The sequence below is a fragment of the Equus asinus genome, chromosome X (genome assembly GCF_041296235.1).
Source record: "Equus asinus isolate D_3611 breed Donkey chromosome X, EquAss-T2T_v2, whole genome shotgun sequence".
NCBI classification, from domain to species: domain Eukaryota; kingdom Metazoa; phylum Chordata; class Mammalia; order Perissodactyla; family Equidae; genus Equus; species Equus asinus.
In genome coordinates, this window is record NC_091820.1 from 110,247,532 (window position 1) to 110,260,735 (window position 13,204).

At 42.4% G+C, this 13,204-nt stretch overlaps 1 protein-coding gene across 11 annotated transcripts in view; it reads left to right on the forward strand.

Moving 5' to 3' along the window:
• Positions 1–1,762: 1,762 nt before the first annotated feature.
• The window catches only part of LONRF3 (LON peptidase N-terminal domain and ring finger 3), a 194,318-nt gene continuing 182,876 nt past the window's right edge, over positions 1,763–13,204 (forward strand). For 2 of the 11 annotated variants that reach the window (XM_070502781.1, XM_070502772.1), the window contains exons 1-3: positions 1,763–5,651; positions 6,241–6,361; positions 10,425–10,500. The gene's annotated coding sequence lies outside the window, so the exon portion shown is untranslated. The remainder of the gene's footprint in view (positions 5,652–6,240; positions 6,362–10,424; positions 10,501–13,204) is intronic. The other 9 variants (XM_070502775.1, XM_070502779.1, XM_070502780.1 and 6 more) reach the window with 9 other exon arrangements.

Sequence of the window (13,204 nt, forward strand, 5' to 3'; positions counted from 1 at the left end):
CTTAACGTTATGTGCAGTAGCTCATTGGGAATAAAACAAGAGTGGTAAGAGCCATGGCAGGGGTGAGCCAGGGGACAGCTGGATCACAGAGGGCCCTATAATCCAAGGTCAGGAATGGCTTCTCATAGTGGGTGATATGTGGGCTATTGGATTAGAATCCTTAGCAACCAGGAGCTCAAAGAAAGGGATCAGAGTTTCAACCAATGTGAAACCTACATACCTCACCATTGCTGTCAGAGAGCCCCAAGCAGGAGGTTCAAGAGGCCTCAGAGGAGCACACTGCTTCCAAGTTGAAGGTCTTGAGCTGTGGTGATGAAGTCTCAGCCTCCACTGGATCTCTGTGGGGCTTTCAAAACTGTCAAATGCTGGCTCCTTGAATGTCACCCACACGCTTGTTCTTTTTTCTTAAAGATTGGCACCTGAGCTAACAACTGTTGCCAATCTTTTATTTTTCTCCTTTTTCTCCCCAAATGCCCCCAGTACACAGTTGTATACTCTTAGCTGTGGGTCCTTCTAGTTGTGGCATGTGGGACGCCACCTGAACATGGCCTAACCAGTGGTGCCATGTCCACACCCAGGATTTGAACTGGCCAAACCCTGGGCCACTGAAACGGAGTGAGCGAACTTAACCACTCGGCAATGGGGCCGGCCCCCACAACATGCCTGTTGATATGACAAAGCTGAATTTATTGCTTATCTCAATAAGGAGAACTCCACCTCAAAAAGTTTTGGCAGTGTTTCAGAGAGGAAAGGACAGGTGAGAATTTATTGAGAAGTGAAAGTTGAAGGCAGAAGGTCTTTCACCATGGGGACTTGATTAGGATTAGGTAAGGATCATGATACCAACAGTCTAGGATTGGAGGAAGCAGCAAGGGGAAGATTTTGAGGAAAGGGATTCAAAGAATTTTAGGGTGCAAACTGTTGATGCTTTCCATTAAAGAGTTGGTGGGTCTTTGGGGAAGTTCCTGTAACGAGGAAATTATTTGCCTGGACAGGGGAGTCCTGGAAAAGTAACGTGAATGAAGACAATGGACTAGCAAAGTCATATTTATGTAGATTGTAAGGTGTGGTTTTGTTTCTGTGTCCAGGCTGAGTGTGGGGATAGACTGTTTTAATTCTCATATACATAACATTTTTACGAATAATTCACCTTAGGATGTGTTTATTTTGTGGTGTCAAAATCTCTGTGTTTCCCTGAATCCTGAGGAAAGATGACACCTGCTCTTAGGTGTTTGCTAAGCCCTGACAAATTAAATAGCTAGCTTTAACCAGTCTGCTAAACCCTTTAGGTGGGTTATTTTATTTAATCCTCACAAACACCCTGTGAAGTAGGCACTATTATTATCCTTATTTTATATAAGAGGAAACTGAGGCTCAGGGAAGTAATAATGAGCCCCATTCACGCAGCTACCAATACATCTTTTCAGGAACATCAAGAAAAACCACCTTCAACAAAACTGCCTTATTCTGTTCCGGTTTTGCAGAAGGGATCTGGGATTCAGGTTCAAGATAGAGATCTGCCCCTTCTGCCCTCTTTGGGGTCCTTTTCCCCTTGGGGAGAAAGGAGGAAAAGGCAGAAGCCGAAAGCCCTCACCTACTCCTGCTAGGTCTGGGTCCGCTCCTTCCGGCCTCACGGGGCCCAGCGGCGATGCCATTTCTGCCGCAGAGCCCTTGACCTCGGCCTGGGCGACCCCGCGCACCGGAAGCCGCCCTCCCGCCGTCTGCGCATGCTCCAGCCGGCGGGTGCCCGCGGCGCCAGCTTTTCCGGCTTCCAGTTGCCAGGGGGCGCTGCGACACAATAGCCCGTGCCCGGAGGGGCGGCGGCCGCGTGAGCAGGGAGCCGCGCGCCGGGTAGTGGGGACCACCGGGTGGAGCCCGGGACAGCTGTGAGTCCGCTCGAGCGGCTTTCCTTCCTCCACCGCCTCCTCCTCTCGCTCTCCGCGGGCCTCACGGTGGGGCTGCCGCGGCGACGGCGACTGAAGTCCAGGCGCCGTTATCTGTAGCCTCCTGGCGACCGTGACAAGCAGGCGCGTGAGTTTCCTGGGCACCAGGAGCCTTGGGAGGAGACACTTCACTCCTTTCCCGCAACCCAGAGAAGCAGGGACTTGGTCTCAGCCTTTCTCGCAGCTCTGAGAGGTGCTGTTACGTCCAGTTGCACCTCCCCACCGCCCTTGGAGAGGTGTGTTTTCCCCTGGAGTAGCCCAAGGGAGCGGGCCTAGCAGGTGGAGTTTCTGTCTTTGTATCTTTTGGCTGTTCTGGCGGGACATCATTGCCCAATAAGCGCTGACCGAGTTGCCAAAAGAAAAAGAAAAGGCAGCATTTTCAAGGATATACCGTAATAGGACAATTCACCTGGTTATGAATAGGGCTTGAGAATTGCAAGAAGCGAACTTGTTGCCTGACTAGTTTATTGCTTAGAGTAGAGGCTTTAGGCCTACTTACGCTTGAATCTGGCAGAGAGGCCACAGCTTATCCAGATTACACACTGGGATCGCCCAACCCAAACACATTGTACACCTGGAGACATCTTCCAGTTTGACAGAGAGCTGCTGACTTGAATGTTTCTGTCGGCACGGCCCCAAGCCCCAACCGACAAAAATGCTTCCGAAACTTCATTCACCGGAATTCTTCTTATCAGGTCTTGTAATGGGCTAGTCCAGTTGGGGGAAAAATGTTGAGAAACTAAATAATGTAATAGATCGAGGAATTTTTTTTAGAGGCTTATAATTTGCATACCATAAAATTCACTCATTTTAAGTGTACAATTATTTTTAGTAAATTGACAGAGTTGTGCAACCGTCACCACAATCCAGTTTTAGAATACTTCCATCACCCTCCCCCCAAATTCCCATAAGCCTGTTTGCAGTTAATCTCTCCTCCCACCTCTAGCCCTAACAACCACTTACCTGCTTTCTGTCTCTATATAGTTGCTTTTTCTGGACAGTTCATATGAATGGAATCATACACTATATGGTCTTTTGTGTCTGGCTTCTTTCACTTATCGTGATGTTTTCCAGGTTCATCCTTGTTTTAGCACACATCAGTACTTCGTTTGTTTTTATGGCCAGATAATATTCCATGGTGTGGATATACCACATTTGTTTCTCTCTTTATCAGTTGATGGACATTTGAGTTGTTTCCACTTTTTGGTTGGCATGAGTAAGCTTATTGTGAACATTTGTGTGGACATATATTTTCAATTCTCTTGATTTCACTGCCCTGTGCTGGTGCTCTCCTAGCACCCTTAGCAGATCCCTATCATAACACTTAACAGACTGCACTGTAAGCTTGGATTCATTCTCTGTCTCTCCACTACAGAGAGCAAGGACCATGTTTACTTGTTCTCTGGTATAGGAGTGGAATTTCTGGGTCGTATGATAACTGTATGTTTAACATTTTTAGGAACTTACAGGCTGTTTTCCGAAGTGGCTGCACCATTTAAAATTCCCATCTGTAAGTGTATGAAGGTTCCAATTTCTCCACATCCTCACCAACACTTATTTTGTCTCTTTTTACTTGGTATCTCATTGTGACGTTAATTTGCCTAGACTGAGTGGTATTTGGTTAGCTAGTTTTATTTCACTTTAATGAATACCTTTTTAAATTTTAAATTTAAATATTTTAAATTTTAAATATTTTAATTTGGGGCTGAAATGAATAATACATGGCCCCTCTCTGCAAGGAGCTCATGGCTCCTTCAGAGAGACAGACAAATAGCTAACGACAGTACAGTGTGTCAAGTGCTCTGATGGAGTTGAGCATGGGATGCTATGAGGAGCAGAGTAGAGGGACGCCTAATCTAGGGTGGGAGGAGGATGGAGGAAAGTATTAAATAAGCCTTTTCCAGAAGGGGCTTTAGTGTGCCTCTGGTTTTCTTTCATGTACTTTCCTCAAAACTATACATGCACGTAGTATTACGGATAGTTCTATGTGGCTTTCTATTCTAAAAAAAAGGAGTCCCCGGCTTTCCTTGCCATCCCTGCTCCCCCAAAAGCAGTCACTTTCTATTCTTTTCTCTCTTTGGATATTTCCCTCTATGTCTTTAAATAGCATAGCGTGTTTTTATTTGAGAAAGAAGAATAATCAGCCCTGATACAGGCCCCTCATCATCCTCACTTGCACTGATTTCTAAATTGGTCAGCCCCATTAGATATTAACACGTGATTAGTTATGAAAGCCACGGTCACAATGCAAGCTACCTTCTTGCAATTTAAATGAAAGAAGACAGGCATTACCAACTGTTAGGTACTGGAGTAACTGAAGTAAGACAAGATCAACATTTTAAAGGAGTAGCTAAGGAGTTTTTTTCCTCATTGGTACTTTAGTACCATGTAACTGCAATAAGCCAGAACCCATTGCACCTGTCAATTAAGAGGAACGTTATTTTCACTCAAGCTTTTGAAGAAAAAGCCAAATCAGAGACAAGCAGCATGATACAGGACAGAGGTCGGCAAATTCTGACCCGTGAGTTAAGAATGTTTTTTCAGATGAACATTTTCAATCAGTTTGATGATAGGGAACACTAACTTTCAACCCCAATTAAAGAAAATGTTATTCTTCTATTCTGTTTTCTCATTAGTAGACCTGTATTACAAAACCTTGTAGTCAATTATTATATTTTGGATTTCATCTATAAAAAATTATGGAAATTTATTTTCTCTTGTTATATAAGTACCTACATAATATCCCTGATTTGCGTCTTGGCCCATAAAGCCTAAAATATTTACTATCTGACCTTCACAGAAAAAGTTTTCCTACTCTTGGTTTAGTAGAATAAACAGAGGTATGGAAAGCAATTGCCACATACTTGCTGTGTATCCTTGGGAAATTACTTCACTTCTCTGGTCTTGATTTTCATTATCTATAAAATGGAGATTGAGGGTGATATGTGGATGAGATAAACTCTATGGTGAACCCCCCACATCCTCTTAAGTTTTTGATTAATTAGTTAATTATACAAATATTTACTGAGCTACTACTATGTACCAAGAGCTGTTCAAGGCTTGGGGATACAGCAGCAAACAAAATTCCTGTCCTGAGAAAGATACTATTCTAAATGAAAAGAGATTAAAGATGCAATGAGTGGTCTGAGATTGAATCCTGACTTGAACAAACTAGCTTTATACGACATTTTGGGGGAAACTAGGGAAATTTGAATATGGATGGGTGTTAGATGAGATGGAAACATTAACATGCAATGGCGGAGGTCATTAACTGAAAACAGCGGTTACAAAGCATTATGTACATATATTATCTCATTTTGGTAGAAAATGTATCTATGTGTCATATATACCGAGGAAAAGATCTAGAAGGATATATACTAAGCTGTTAACAGTGGTAATTTCTGGGCAGTGGGAAAATAATGTTTTTATTTACTTATTTTTGTTTTCTAATTTTTTACAATGAACATATACTGCTTTTGTAAAAATAAAAGGTTCTAATTTAAAAAAATAATCTCTCTTTTCATGGAGCTTACATGCTACTGCCTCTTGTAAATATTAATATTGACAATCTGTCACTTTTTCTGGGGGACACATGGAAGAATGTAGAGTGCCCCGCCTCCTGCAGGTAACAAAGGATCAGGGCGTTCTCTGTGAAATAACTGCAGAATATGAACTGATGCTGCTGGCATTTCCCTTGGAGTTTTACTGGTGAGTAGAGCTTTCTTATCCCCAAGGCTTTAGAATGGGGTGGACTTTTGTAGAGTGGTCAGTATTAAAAGGGAGGGACTAGAGAGGCAAACGTTGGAGTGTCCATCTAAGCACTGTTCAGGAGAGAATATACCCAATCTGATACGGAGGTAGATTTATCTCTGTAGCATTGATGGATACATCAGGCTGTGAAAGCCTGATGCGATTAAGCATCTGAAGCATGTAACTACTTTTGTTCTTCTAGGCCAGGAGTCTGCAAAGTATGGCCTAGGAATGAAATCTGGCCTGCCATCTATTTTAAAGTCTTATTGTAAATAAAGTCTTACTGGAACACAGCCACACTCATTTCTTTATGTATTGTCTATCACTGCTTTTGCCCAACAGCGGCAGAGTTGAGTAGTTGTGACAGAGGCCATATATTACCCACAAACCCCAAAATACTTACTATTTGGCCCTCTAAATAAAAAGTTTGTGGATCCTTGTTCTAGGCCCACCACAAAACTGTCTCAGGAGGCACACCTGTGGGGAGGGAATGCCCACTCTACAGTTAAATGAACATTCTGATTTATAAACTGCATTCTCTCCTGAGCTTTATTAGCAGCTGTCAGTATTCCGAATTCCGGATGACTCGGTTACTTACAAGATTGGATTTCTTATCCTGCAAAGCTGAGGTGAAGGCCAGACCCTAGAAAAACAGAAAATTCATCAAGGTAAATGATAGCATGCGCCCTATTAATAGCTAGCTAGTTGGTGTTCTAATCATCTAGCTAAGATCTACGTATGCTTCAAACTTAGTTCAAGTGCCTCCTCCTCCCAGAAACCTCCTCACTCCTCACCCTGATTTCACTGCCCTTTACCAGTATGCCCATAGCACCCTTAGCAGACCTCTATCATAACACTTGGCACACTGCCCTGTAAGCGTGGATTCATTCTCTGACTCACTACTAATGAGGGCAAGGACCGTGTTCACTTGTTCTCTGGTATAGGCCCTGAGTCTAGCTAGCATGTAGTAGCTTACCAGCTGTGTATCTTTGGCCACGCTACTTCTCTGAACCTCAGTTTTCTTGTTGGTAAAATGGGGATAATAACAATAATAGCTCCCTCGTAAGGTTGTTGTGATGATTAAATGAGTGCATATTAGCTATTTAGTAAAGACTTGCTGAGTGAATGAGTGAATTGCATATAGGAAATTGTTTGGATTGCATTGGGAATTGTGACAGTCTGCATCAGCAGCCCCTGAAGTACCGTGGGGTTGTTTTGTTTACCCTATTTAGACCAGTAACACACTTATCCTCCTTGCCCACCGGGACTGAAGCAGCATTCATGTGTTTCATGAACACTTATTGAGTGCCTACTGTGTGCCTGATACTATGATAGATATTAGGGGTACAGCAGAATATACACAGTCTCCACCCTCATGGAGATTACATTCTAGTGGGAAAGATGGGTCAAAAAACAGGTAAACTGATACATAAAAATATGCTTCAGACTGTGATCAATGATAAAGAAAATAAATAGGCTAAATGACAGTAATTGAGACAGGCTGTTACATATCTGGTGATCAGGGATAGCTTCTTTAAAGAGGTGACATTTGAGATGAGACTGGAAGAATGAGCCAGCCATGAGAGGAGCTGGGGAAAGAATATTGTAGACAGAAGGAAGAGTAAGTGCAAAGGCCCTGAAGCCAGAAAGGATTTAGTGTGTTCAAGGAATGGAAGGAGGCAAAGAAGGCTAGAAGGGTGAAGAGGTTGGGCTCATTCTAAGAGTAGGGAGAAGCCATTTAACAATTTTAAGAATGACATCTATCACTCTGTGTTTTAAAAACAAATTTAAAAAAGTCTCTGTGTGGTAGACAGAATAACGACCCCCCCCCCCCGCCCCAGGACATCCATATACTACTCTCCAGAACCTGTGAATATGTTACTTTATATGACAAAAAGGACTTTGCAAATGTGATTAAGTTAAGGATTGTGACATGAGGAGATTATCCTGGTGGGTCCGATATAATTACAAGGGTCCTTATAAGAAAAAGGCAGAAGAGAAAGTCAGAGGAAGGAGATGTGATAATGGAAGCAGGGGTCATAGAGTTTTGAAGATGCTGTGCTGCTGGCTAGAAGGTGGAAGAAGGGACCATTGGCCAAGGAATGTAGGCAGCCCTTAGAAGCTTGAAAAGATAAAGGCACAGATTCTCCCTGAAAGCCCTCAGAAGGAACACAGCCATGCTGACACCTTGACTTTAGCCCGTGATACCCATTTTGGGCTTCTGACTTTCAGAATTGTAATACACGTCTGTGGCGTTTTAAGCCACTAAGTTTGTGGTAATTTGTTACAGGAGCCATAGAAAACCAGTACCCCCTGTGTGGAAAGATAAACCCAAAACTAATGAGATTAGTAACTTACAGGAGTGGCTAGAAACAGGGTAGAAGGGGGGGGGGGAATGGGAATGGAATAGAAGGGATGGAAAAGTGACACTTTTCTGAGTTTATATTTTGTATATAGTTCTGATGTTTAGAACCATGTTAATGTTTCATATACTAAAAAATTTAAATTCATTATGGATGAGAGGGACTACAAACAGAAACAAAGGAACTTAACTGTATTACAAATGAATAACAACCACATTGAAGGGGTAGGAGAAAATAACTAACCTAAGTGTTATGGACTGAATTGTGTCCCCTCAAAATTCATATGTTGAAGCCCTAACCCCCCGATGTGACTGTATTTGGCCAAAGGGCCTTTAAGGAGGTAATTAAGGTTAAGTGAGATCAGAAGGGTGGGGCCCTCATCCAGTAGGACTGGTGTCCTTATAAGAAAAGGAAGGGATAGCAGGGATAGATGTGCACAGAAAAAAGGTTGCATGAGGACACAGGAGGAAGGTGGCCATCTACAAGCCAAGGAGAGAGGCTTTGGGAGAAACCAAACTGGGTGACACCTTGATCTTGGACTTCTACCTTCCAGAACTGTGAGAAATAAATTTCTATTGTTTAAGCTACCCATCTGTGGTATTGAGTTATGTCAACCCGAGCAGACTGATGTGCTAAGTAACTTTGGAAAAGAGTATTTTGACTATGTAATCTAGCATAGTGGTTCTCAAACTTCAGTATGCATCAGAGTCACCTGGACGGCTTGTTAGAACTTCAGTTGCTGCTCCCCACCCCCAGAATTTCTGATGCAATAGGTCTAGGGTGGGGCTCAAGAATGTGGATTTCTAACAAGTTCCCAGGCTGATGCTGCTGGTCCAGGACCACACTTTGGGAACTACTGTTCTAAGGCTGAAAGACGAAAAAACCAAACCCCCCGAAAAGTATACAAAAATACTATTCTCTAGTTAGTAGGTTTGTTTTCCATGGGGGTATGGCCTAGCAATTCTGAATCTATGCACTAGTATCAAGCAAATAAGTAAATATATCATGAATGATGAGAATGAGATTTTTCTCTGTCAGAGGAAGAATTATATGTAAGGAAAGACAGAAGACCAGTGGGGAGCAGAGATATCAGTGTGAATGCATCGTTTTATATGTGCGCGTGCGCACACACACACACACCACCCCACAACCTCAGACACACACACACATACAGAAGAAGATGTTGTTGTTTGTGTATATACATATGTTTTCTAGCTCTGTCTGCTGAGAAAGCCTAGAAGCAATGACACCCCAATACCAATGAATACACCTAGCACTCAGATCTTGGTTTTTAAAATATCATTCTCCAAGTAAAAGGGACCAGGACCCCTTGGAGAAATGGCTGATTCCAGGGGTGGGGCAGGGGATGAGGTTGGAATGTCTTCTACCAGAAAGTAAGAAAGTGCTCATGGAATAATGGGGACGTGTCAAAAGGATACAGGAGTCAATTTGAAGGCGTTCCCAATGACAAAATCTGGGACAATTTAAGCAACAAAATAATGATAGTAATGGATTATAACCCATAGAGTAAAATAAGGATCTATGAGTCCATACTAATATAAATAAATAACTGAATCAATAAATAATTAAATGAGGGAGAAGGGAAAGCACTTGTTTACAGTAGCATTCCAATTAATAAATGTAGAAAGAATAATGGAAATGGAAACTTATCATTTGGCAAGCACCACAGTAATAACTGTTTCAGGCAAGAATCATCATCAGTGGATACTAAAATTGTACTAGATACTAAGAATCATCAATGGGTACAAGAATCATCAATGGATACTAAAGTTGCACTAGACCAGGTGAGAGATGATGGTGGCTCAGACTAGGAGGGTGGTGGTGGACATGGAGAGGGATAGATGAATTCAGGATGCATTTTGGCATCTCCAAGGGAAGGACGGTGCACAAGAGGGAATGAAAGGGAGAACATCCTCATTTGAAAAGGAGGTTCACTGGGCATTACCTTCAGATAAAATACAGAATAGAATAGACCCTGCATACCTATCAGTGTTTTCGTTAGATATTGTGGATTCAGAATCCTCTAGTATGTAAGCTGGTCTATTTATCATGGAGTTTGTATTGTATCTTTTTCCCCTCATAGTTTTTAGTAGTGTTCCTCTCATCCAAGGGAAAATAAGGAAAGGGGCTTTTTTTGGTTCCCTCCTGTTTTACCTTTGCCAAGGACTTTTCTCTTGAGAATCTGTCTCTGCCCTTTTCCAGAAGGGGTTTGAATTGTGTTGTTAACCAAATTGTGACCTTTACAGAGCACCATTGGCCGACTTGGGGTTCCACGTGATGTGCCCTTCCCTACATTTGGGTCTTTACCTGGAATATTCTCTTATTAAAATTTTGTCTGTCTTTCAAGGCTCAGTTCAAGAACCACCCCCTCCAAGTTGTCTTCCTGGATTTATTCAGCCCAAAGTTATCCTTGTCTTTCCTGGGTAAGTCATAGCTCTTAGTTTACTCCTCTTATTTGGCCCCAATTCACTCATTCGCAGTCATACTCATTGCTTTGTAATTATTTGTATTCTTGACTTACATCCTCTACCAGATTTAAAATTCCTTAAGAGTAGGTACTTATGTTGTTCAACTGTAAATGAATTATTTTTTTTTTCTCATTGTCAGATGCAAAAGAGATTCAGCAGTAAAATAAGTTGCTAAGTTCCCCCATGTACTTTGAATCTAATCTTTAGTTTCCCTTGTTTCTGCTGGGGACTTTTCCTGTGAAATGTTGGAGTCACTTCCTTTGTCCCCAGTGATCTCCTTTATAACTTAAAGCCTGTTCTACAGTTTTCTTTTCTATCAGAGTTGCTTCCACCAGGGGGAGCTCCTTACTATATATAGGGCAATTTCTTTTTCTTCAGGAGGCAAAAGAAAGGACACATCAGGTAAAATATCAAAGCAATGGAAAAACAAACAGTAAGAATTAGGAACTGAACATCTCCTGGGATTCCGCTTGGTCCCAGCACTAGCTGGCTACTCAAATGGCATTTTACTTGTTATATTGTGTTTTGGTATGATGCTGGCCCATGTATAAAGATTTCCCTCTTCCCAATCTACTTCATTTATTTCATCTACAAATAAATGTTGAGTGTGTACTTTGTGTCAGGTATTGTTGTAGATGCTGAGGCTTCATCTGTGAACAAAACAGACCAAGTCCCTGACCTCCTGGAGCTTATATTCATATGTGGGCAACAGACAATGAATGAGATAAATAGATGAAATACATAGTCTATTAGCGTGCGATGAATGCCAAAGAGAAAAAACAATGCAAGATCTTCTTGGCCATTATAAGAATTTTGACCTTTTCTCTGAGTGAAGTGGGAAGCATTGGGGAATTCTGAGTAAGAGAGTGATGTGATCTGACATATTTTAAAAGGATCACTCTGGTTCCTTTTTGGATAATAAGTTATGAGGGGACAAGCTCGGGTCAGGCTGTTAGCAGTGGAATCGGGGAGAAATTGTTGGATTTGGATATATTTTGAAGGTAAAGCCAACTGGATTTGCTAACAAATCAGATGTGGGACGTGAGAGAAAGAGGAATCAAGGAAAACAGGGTCACTTATGTTATGTGTTGCATAACACCAATAGCATTGAATAAAATGTGGCTGGTGCCCTCTGGAGTTGTGTAACACAGCATTTCTGTTCAAGATGATGCCAAGGGTTTTGTCCTGAGCAGCTAGAAGGATGGAGTTGCCACTACCTGCAATGGTAAAGACTGTGGCAAGAACAGGGTTGTGAGTATATGAGCAGTTCAATTTTGGATGTGTTGAATTTGAGATGCCAGTTAGATATCTAAGTGGAGATGTTGAGTAAGCCGTGGGATATATGAACCTGGCAATCATAAGTGTGGTTAGGGCTGGAGATAAACACTTTTGAGTCACAGGCATCTAGATAGTATTTAAAGCTATGAGATGGATACAATCACCAAGAGAGCGAGAGTAGTTAGAGAAGAGAAGGGGACCAAGGACCCAGCCCTGGGGCGCTCCCACATTTAGAAGTTAGTGAGACAATGAGGAATAAGCAAAGGAGATGACGAGATGTGGCCAGTAGGGTAGAAGGAAAACCAGAAGAGAATGGTGTCCTGGAAACCAAGTGAAGAAGGCACTTGTTCAAGGAAGAGGGAATAATCAACTGTAAAAAGTACTTCTGGTTGGCCAAGCAAGATGAGGGTTGAGAATGCTCGATAGAAATTAGCAGCATAGAGAGGCAGGCCCCATGGCCAAGTGGTTAAGTTCGTGTGCTCCGATTCGCTGGTTCAGATCCTGAGTGCAGACCTAGTACCACTCATCAAGCCATGCTGAGGTGGCGTCCCACATAGCAGAACTAGAAGGACCTACAACTAGAATATACAACTATGTACTGGGGGGCTTTGGGGAGATGAAGAAAAAAAAGAAGATTGGCAACAGATGTTAGCTCAGGGTCAATCTTTTAAAAAAACAAAAAAGCAATGAAATTAACAACATAGAGGTCACTGTTGGCCTTGTTAAAAGCCGTTTCAGTGAACAGAATCTTCATTGGAGTGGGTTCAAGAGAGAAGAGGAGGAGAAAGATTGTAGGCAGGGAGTATAGACAAATCTTTTGAAGACTTTTGCTGGAAAGAAGAGCAGAGAAACGAGGCAGTAAGTTGAGTGGTGTGTAGGGTCAAGAGAAGGTGTTTAGAATGGCAGAAAAAGTCACAAGTTTGCCCCAGGAGTACTCGCTGGTTGTTGGAGTTAACTCGTCCTTATTCACATGTGTTTCTTGGCATAGTAGCCAGTAATCTTCAGAGAAGCTAGATGTTGAGGGAGGGGAAGTCCTCAACAGATTTGAGTGGAACAAACTCTAAGGAAACCCATGAACACCCTTCAAGAAAATGACTTAGAACCTCTGCAGTTAGCAAAAGAGAAAGTATCTCGAGGTGTGGAAAAAATTGGGCCTGTAAGGTCTAGCTGTTTCCCTCGCCCGCATGGCGATTCCAGCTTCCTTTGCCAGCCTTGGAGGATCTGGCCTCAGTTACACTAAAGAGCCTGTGGTCCCCTTCCAGAAACATTATCTGTGGTACAGAAGGGAGAGGAAAAGAAATTCCTACAGATACTGTGAGATGACTAAACCCCAGGTAGAGTTTGAACCAAGTGGGAGGACTAATGTATCAATTCAGGCCAC